The sequence below is a fragment of the Grampus griseus genome, assembly GCF_964374135.1.
Source record: "Grampus griseus genome assembly, chromosome: 10".
NCBI lineage: Eukaryota > Metazoa > Chordata > Mammalia > Artiodactyla > Delphinidae > Grampus > Grampus griseus.
Genome location: NC_139004.1, coordinates 41,708,243 through 41,716,911, shown reverse-complemented (window position 1 = coordinate 41,716,911; position 8,669 = coordinate 41,708,243). Strand labels below are relative to the sequence as shown.

The following is an 8,669-nucleotide window of genomic DNA, read 5'->3' as shown; positions in this document are numbered from 1 at the left end:
TAAAATCTAAGTGTTTTCCTGGTTCCTTAAATATGGGAATTCAGTGTCATTTTTTGGGTCCTACATATCTCCCTCTTTCAAACCCAATCAGTGGCAAATCCTGGTCAAATATGTTCACAGGTGTCTTTACCACTTCCTTTCTGTTACCATTTCACAAAGCTGGGTCCTCACCTTCCTGCTGCTGCATTGCTTGAGGCTTCCCAGCAGGCGCTGCTACCAGCGACCCTCACCTCACCATTGCTAGAGTATAAGAGAAGAGATGGGTTTAATTTTTCCTTCCAAGGGTACAGATTTCAGAAAATAGCCATTTGAGTTCACTTCTACTACTAAAAGTAACCAAGTGGTAGTTTTATTCCTAATGTGATAAGTCACATATGAATTTAAAGAATAGTAATGCCCCATTTTACATATACATACAGAAACTGATAGAATGGCACACATATATAAGCATGTTTTATATATGTATATGTATAGGTATATAATGGGGCATTGCTGATATAGATATACATATAGATATAGGTATATCTGTCTTTTCCTTCTTAGAAGCTACAATGATTCTTCACCAGTAGCTGTTCATACTAGCATGAACATGGATGTTAGTAGTGAGTTCAGATCCAGCAAGTAATTCCTGACTTTCAGATCACTATGCAACTGAAGAATGCTTTGAAATGAATATCATATTTTTACTTTGAACATTTGTTATTTCTGACTTGATGCATACCCGTTCTGCATTTTATAAGGGCCTCCATAGTGAGTGTGTATGTGTGTATACAGCCCCCTACACACATACACACGCAAAGAAAGAAAGCAAGTGAGAAGAAGATGCCTGTCAACTTCAATTCTGTATGCATAAAAATGCATGAGAGAAGGGACTGAAAATGTAGGGGCAAAAAGTCGGGAAATGTCAAGCTTGATAGGTCATGCCGAGGGGAAAAATGTACTCTAAAAATGTCCTACCATTTAACGTACTGGTATTAATTTGATTTTATATTCAACAAGAATATGTTATGTATATCCACGATCATATCTAGATTGTTATTCTACCAAGCTAAGACTTCTGTTGCTCAGTGGAGCTCAGCATTTCAAGGCTGTTAATCTCTGCTTGTCATTCATGCCAGTTTTGGTGTGTGTTTTTTTGTAGTACAGGTTTTCTTTTTACATATACCAGACACATTAATCCATTAAATTTCAGGACACAGTACAAAAAAAAAAAAAACAATTCAACTAATTCATCTGACAATGCTGTTCATATTCATGATGCCATTTTTTGTTGTTGTTGGTTTGTTTCCTAATAATAAAGAAGGAGACTTAGGGCTGTTGGACTGATATATATTTGGGGGTCCCCCCTTCCCCCCTCCCCCAAACCCCACCAGGGTGAACAGGAGGAGGAAAAGGGAGGGCAGGGCCCACAGCAAAGTTTCATAATCTTGAATCCAGTGGGGGAGGAGGAGAGGAAAGGAAGGAAAAAAAAGGAGAAAATATAAATCCTATAATACATACAACAGAGTGGGGATGGTACAGACATGAAGCTGAGGCATGGGGTGGGCCGCTGGGGGTGGGTGCAGCAGAACCTCCCCCACATTCCTTTCTCTCTTTAATGCTGTTTCCGTAGTTACCAGGCTGAGAAGCCCTCTCAGAAGATGGGACCAGGAGAAGAGAGTCAGGGACTCAATTGGGACCCCAGCTATAACTGTTGTAGGCAGACTTGCTGGTCTGGGGCTTCTGTGGGATGGAGCTGGTCTGCTTACATTGCCCACTGCCTGTGTGGCCATCCTGCTGCACGTGATGGTGAAGGATCTGGGAGTGAGGCTGCTGATGGGGGGTCAGAATGTGCCTAAAGGGGGCAGGTGGGTAGGCAGCAGATGTGGCCAGATTGATGCCCCCTACTTCCTAGGGATGAATGCAAGTTGAAGGAGGCAGCAGGAGTACTGGAATGAAAACCTTGTTTCTCAAAGGCCTGCTGGGTTTTGCAGTACACAGAACCTGAGATATCTGCCACACCTGTGTTACTGGAGGTGACTGATACACCAGTGTTGTATCCATGAGACCCATATCCACTTGGCTGTTGGAAAAGGGTGGCTGATGCATTCACACTGACATTCACACCATGCTTCTTGGAAGAGGTAGGAGCCACAGGGAACACAGCAGGCCCATACTGGAAGGTGTTGGGGAGGCCCGGAACCCCTGTGTAGTATGGCAGGCTGTTGTAACTGTAGCCAGGATGCAGCGCCGGGTTCAGGAATGTCTGCTGCATGGTGTAGTGAGTCTGTGTCTGGTTATGCTGGGGCTGGGCTAAGGCTGTGGCTGGGGCTGGGGACGAGGCATCCCCATGGCCGAACTTTGTGAGGTCACCAGAATAAGTGTTGCTGGCCAGGCTACCATCCCTCCCAGTCAGCGGAGTGGTGGGTGTGGGAAATGGGAGGCTGTAGTAATCCAATGGAAATCTTGTCTGAAGCATCTGCAGGTCATCATAACCATATACTTGTGGCGGGTAGGCATGTAACAGCCCTGGAGCCATAATATATGGATTAGGCAACAACAGCAGGACCCCAGGAGGGAGGTTGGGAGGAGCTTTTCCTGAAGTCATAGCAACTGAGCTTCAAGTGGAGGCTATGATGGTAGAGTTGCTGCCTAGACTGAGGCCCAAGCTCCTGCCACTATTGAGACTGGAAGAGACACTGACCATTGGTGCAGAGACTGTGCTGGATGTGGTGGAGAAAGTGCTGGAGGAAGAATGAAGATTTGCCTCACTCTCCATGCTTGTGTGCAAAATAGTGGATGTCGAAGTCCGCTCAGAAGATGTTGATGATGAAAGGGTATTCTGCTGAGTAGATAACATGCTGCTGTGTTGTGTGCTGGTAGTATTTGGAATCTCCTCATTGTGGCTCAAGCCACCCAAGGAGGATGAGTACTGATTGGCTGTCGTCAGTAAGGAATTTGCAGATACCGTTTCACTGAGAGGGGGGATGCTAGAAGTGGAAGGTGCAGAGCCTGTAGCATCTTCAACAGATTGCGGGTTCTGCAACTGCATGGCCTGCACAGAACTGAAGCCATTCTTTGCCTGAGTCAAGTCCTTTTGGGATGATGAAGAGATGGAGCTGGGTTACCACTGAGTCTGTGTGGATCACTGTTCATAAAGAGGGCCCTGAGCATTATTTTGGGAGGTATAGGTTGTCGACTGAATTGGGCCACTCTGATAACTGGACTCCTGGTTAGATGAAATTGTGGATGAAGATTCACTGTCCGTGCTGGTATAGAGGCTACTTGGAGCCTGGCTTGAAGAGGTGCTCGTGGTGGGAGTAGACTCATAATCAGAAAGGACAGACTCTGACCCAAACTGCAATGCCCCAAACTGCAGGCGGAGCCCTGAGATATGTGCTGAGCCAGGCATCTCAACAGCCAGAGCAGGAATCTTAGAAGTCACGGAGGCTTTTTTCTTCTGCTGTTTCAGTTTTTGCTGAGCTGGCTGAGGACTGGAGGATTGTTTGTCTGAAGACCCAGGAGACATTTGAGGAGTCGAGGTGGATTTGCTTGGCAGAGGAGAACATGGGTTGGGGCGGGGAGGTGCAGCAGTGGAGGTAGCCACTGTGGGTGGCTTCTCCTGAAGGAACACCTCCATCACAGTTGAAGACGGGGTGAAAGGCTAGTGCTTTGTAAAGGGGCTGTGCACTGTTGAATCATTTGGGTTCTTCAAATCATACTGCATCAGCGATAGGGATTGTGTGGTGGAGCCCATGTTCCAAGAGGAGGTGGTGGTTGTTCCAGATTGAGAATGTTGAGCTGCCAACTGAGCCAGGACCTGAGCAGTCTTGAAGTGCTCCAAGAACTGAGAGCCTGTGGTGCTTCCACTTTTAGCTTCACCAACATCACCAACTTCTTTCCCTAACATGCTCACCATACTGTGATGAGAAAACATGTTCCCTGAAGCAGGCTGCGATATGGCGCTCTGCTTCGAGTTACTGAAGACCAGAGGCTGGAGAAGAGAAGGAGACTGAGATGGATCCAGATTAGATGAATCATTCCCCATTGAAGGCAGTGTCTTCCCCAACAGAGCAGCAAGGTCAATTCTCTGACCAGCAGTGATTGTCACATTCTCCACAGGCAGATGCTCTGACGACACATTAGAGGCAGTGAAAATCTTGGTCTCGGAAAGATCTTCATTCCCGTCTTCAGTTTCCCACTCCTCTGTTGCAGTCCTCTATGCACTCATCCTATCATCGGGTTCAAAGTGGCCAGTGCTGTTCTATGTATTGCAGCTGTTATTGACATAGTTATCAGTATTTGCCAGCTCTGCATAATCAGCTGGATTAAAGGTTTCCATTCCTTGAGCAGAAAACATTCCTCCCCACCTACCAGAGTCACCTCTGCCTCGGCCATGACCTCTTCTGCCTCTTTCTGTGCCTCTTCGAGAAGGCGCTCCACTCTTGGTGCCTTCTAACCCATTTTCCTGACCTCAAAACTCTCGTCCATGGCTGGCACCTCTCCCCCGTCTTGGTGACCCACCACGTCGCCGACTATAGTCTCTGTCCCGGTCTCGATTTTCTTTGCCCTCCTTGTTGGATTCCGTTTGGCCACCATCCTTCTGTCCTGAGACTCCCTTCTTCTTCCCAACCATCTCCCAGGAATGCATATCTGGGTTTCCTTCCAGCAGTACATTGATGGCTCTGTTGACATCTCCATTGCAGTCATGCAAAGCAATGACACATTCATCCTGGTTCTTGCCTGTGATATCAATCAGTTGTTTCACCTTTTCCTCAAAGCCAGCATCATTATGGTCCAAAATCATCTGTGCAAGTCGAAGTTGCTCCTCAGTGGCCCAGGGCTGCTGCTTGTGCTGTGTCTGGTTTTAATTTTCAGGTTGTTCCCAGTTTCCTCGGGCTCGGTTAATGCCCACCCATGTCATCATTTACAGTATATACGAATAACAATATTTACAACGTAGAATACTCAGTCTCCTCCTCATGCCAGTTTTTAAAGAATTGTTTGAATGTAACTGCACAACATGCTGTTTTGTCCCCTAGTGTTGTCCCAAAGTCTTTTGTGACTGAAAAGCTATGGTGATCATGGACCTGTGGTGTCTAGGTAAAAGGCTGCTTTTCTCCCCTAAAGGATGAGTCAGGAAAATCAATCACACCCAAACATAAAGCAATACATCTCCAAGCACACTTCTGTCTGATTCTTCTCACGAGCATAACATAAATGAGAGATACAAGGAGTTGGTCTGCAGCCGGACTCCCTCACATTACCCCTCAGCCACTTCCTTCCTTCTGTCACAGGTGAGAGCTGACTCATCTGTAAGGGGCGTGCAAGTGGAGCACCTCGACTTTGAATGACTGTTCACACCTAACTTCCCCAGCAACATTTAATTTTAATGTGCTTCCTTGTTCGTGATGCTCCTCAGGTGTCATCTGTGTGGTTAACCCACTCCAAGGGTGGCATGCATAGTGGGTCAATATTCCCCTTTCATGTGCCTATAGCACATAGATAATCAATAACTATATTGTTTCCCACTTAGTCCAGACATCTTTAGAATTCTCAATACAATTGCATGTCAGGTGAACTTCATCAGTCAATCAGGGCTAAAACCTACTTGCTATGCCTAGGTTACTCATTTTCATTTAAAATATGTGTATTGTAAAAAAGAGTTCAGGCGACAAAATGATGGATCTCAAATTTATTTTTATGAGTATTCCTTATTAAATTAGCAATAACAACAAAAATATATGTATGTATGTGTGTATATATACATATATATTTATTAACAAGACTCATCCTTAGGACCGTCATTGACTTTTGTATATGTTTACTCAAAAATATTATGAAATGAAAATGCTATCAGATTATTAATTTTATTCAAGAGACTGTTAAACACGTTTAAAAAATAGCCACAAATACATGTGCAAGTTATGTTATTTATTAAGTCTACAGAAAAACATGGTAGAGTGTGTAGATTTATGGTAACATTCTTTCCTCTATGCTCCCCAAAGTCACCATACTTAGGTCGATTGTAATTGTTGCCACATTGTTTTGAAACCACTTCCTTTCTTATTTCACTGACTAACTCCTTCAAAACAGGAGAGCCTGGCTTCTCTTTGCATCATGTGATAACTGATTGAAATAACTGATTGAATGAATAAATGATTCTATTTTTTTAACAAGTGGTGTTATATTATTCTGCTGTCACGAGACTAACTCTATTCTTAGTGCTTCCAAAGCACGTTACTATTCTTATCTCAGTGAAATTTTGTTCAATGACTAATTTCAAATGTATTTTCACCTTAAGACAATTTCCTTCTTTTTTTTTTTTTTGGCTTGCTGAAATAGTAAATAAACTGACATAAGTGTTAGTTCTCTGAATGAGTCATTTTAATGTTACTAATTAGTTTAAATGGTGAAATTAATATTTAAAAGCTATAATCCTTAAAACTATATAAGTAACTAAATTGGCTTTGAAGGCTGTAAATGTTTTAATACTCACACAAGAATGTTAACTTGCAATCATCTTAGAAAAAGTTTAAAATCCATTTCCAACAAACTATATTATCTTTGAACCTACTGAGAAACATTTGGAACTTGAATTTTTTTAAATAAATTATATTTATAATTCTCTGTACAACCCAAATACATTACCACGATGGGAAAATTCTGAAGCCGGAGTCTTACAAAAGGTGAATTACTGTGCCTTTATTATCAATAATAATATGTGTAAAATGACTCACAATCCATTCTTAAAGCTTTGGATTCTTTGATATCATCAAAGTAGAGATTTTTAACTGCAGAAAATGCTGACATGACATTAGATATACTAGAAGCCATTCCTTAAAATTTGTTGATTAATCGTGTGGTGCTAGATGTTCCAAATCAACTTCACTCTTCTTGAATCCTCAGCTTAAACTCACAACTTGAATCTTATTTTGCATTTTGAAATTGAGCTAACACTGGTCCTTTCCACTTCCTCCTTTGGTGTCTAGAATTTGTTAAATCCTGATGGCTATGATTCAGGAATCTCAAGGATATTCCTTTTGTACATGAAGATTTGTCCAAGTCAGAGATGCTCTCTTTAAGAAAGTAACTGACCTGGCATATTTTTGTAAAGAATATATTTAAAAACATACAAAATGTCCAAGTCATTCTCCTGGATGGTGGGATTCTAGGTGATTTTAATTTTTTTTCTTTTTTCTTGACATTATTTTCCAAATTTTGTGAAACGAACCTCAGTAATTGTATAAGAAAAATTAAAGTTAGTTCATAATATCTGTAGATATAGATAAAGACGAAAATTTACAATAGTGCTAAGAGTATCTGTACTTACTCTACACCAGATGCTCAACTCAATTATTTCTGATGGAGTGGATACCATTTTTCAAAAGAAAAGTAGTATTTATACTATTACTTTTGATGTAGTAGCAGTGATGCTGTGTGTTGTCATGGTAGGGTGGGGGTTAATAAAGCAAGGAAAAAAGAAACACAAAGTATATTGAAAACCCCTGGGGTCTGAGGGGAACATGGATCTTTAAGGATGAGGCTGGATTTTAAGGCCATGGTCTAGAGACCCGAGAAGAATGTTTGTCTTTTCCCTAAAGGAAATTCTATGTTATTGAAATATTGTAGCAGATAATTGATACCACTAGATTTTCACTTTCTTTTTTTTTTTTTAACATCTTTATTGGAGTATAATTGCCTTAATGGTGTGTTAGTTTCTGCTTTATAACACAGTGAATCAGCTAGACATATACATATATCCCCATATCCCCTCACTCTTATGTCTCCCTCCTGCCCACCCTCCTTTCCCAACCCTCTGGGTGGACACAAAGCACAGAGCTGATCTCCCTGTGCTCTGCGGCTGCTTCCCACTAGCTAAATATTTTACATTTGGTAGTGTATATATGTCCATGCCACTCCCTCATTTCGCTCCAGCTTACCCTTCCCCTTCCCCATGTCCTCAAATCCATTCTCTACGTCTGCGTTTTTATTCTTGTCCTGTCCCTAGGATCTTAAAAAACATTTTTTCTAAAATTCCATATATATGTGTTAGCATACGGTATTTTTTTTTCTCTTTCTGACTTACTTCACTCTGTATGACAGTCTCTAGGTCCATCCACCTCACTATAAATAACTCAGTTTTGTTTCTTTTTATGGCAGAGTAATATTCCATTGTATATATGTGCCACATCTTCTTAATCTATTCGTCTGTCAATGTACACATAGGTTGTTTCCATGTCCTGGCTATTGTAAACAGTCCTTCAATGAACACTGTGGTACATGACTCTTTTTGAATTATGGTTTTCTCAGGGTATACGCCCAGTAATGGGATTGCTGGGTCATATGGTAGTTCTATTTCTAGTTTTTTAAGGAATCTCCATACTGTTCTTTATAGTGGCTGTATCAATTTACATTCCCACCAACAGTGCAAGATGGTTTCCTTTTCTCCACACCCTCTCCAGCATTTATTGTTTGTAGATATTTTGATGATGGCCATTCTGACTGGTGTGAGGTGATACCTCATTGTAGTTTTGATTTGCATTTCTCTAATGATTAGTGATGTTGAGCATACTTTCATGTGTTTGTTGGCAATCTGTATATCTTTTTTGGAGAAATGTCTATTTAGGTCTTCTGTCCATTTTTGGATTGGGTTGTTTGTTTTTTTGATATTGAGCTGCATGAGTTGC

The 8,669-nt window shown here is 41.8% G+C and overlaps 1 pseudogene across 1 annotated transcript; it reads right to left on the bottom strand.

Annotated features, from left to right (window-relative positions):
* Positions 1-1,668: 1,668 nt before the first annotated feature.
* Positions 1,669-4,906, bottom strand: LOC309828447 (ubiquitin-associated protein 2-like; annotated as a pseudogene). The gene has a single exon. The product of its transcript is annotated as a ubiquitin-associated protein 2-like (transcript).
* Between the last annotated feature and the right edge of the window lie 3,763 nt (positions 4,907-8,669).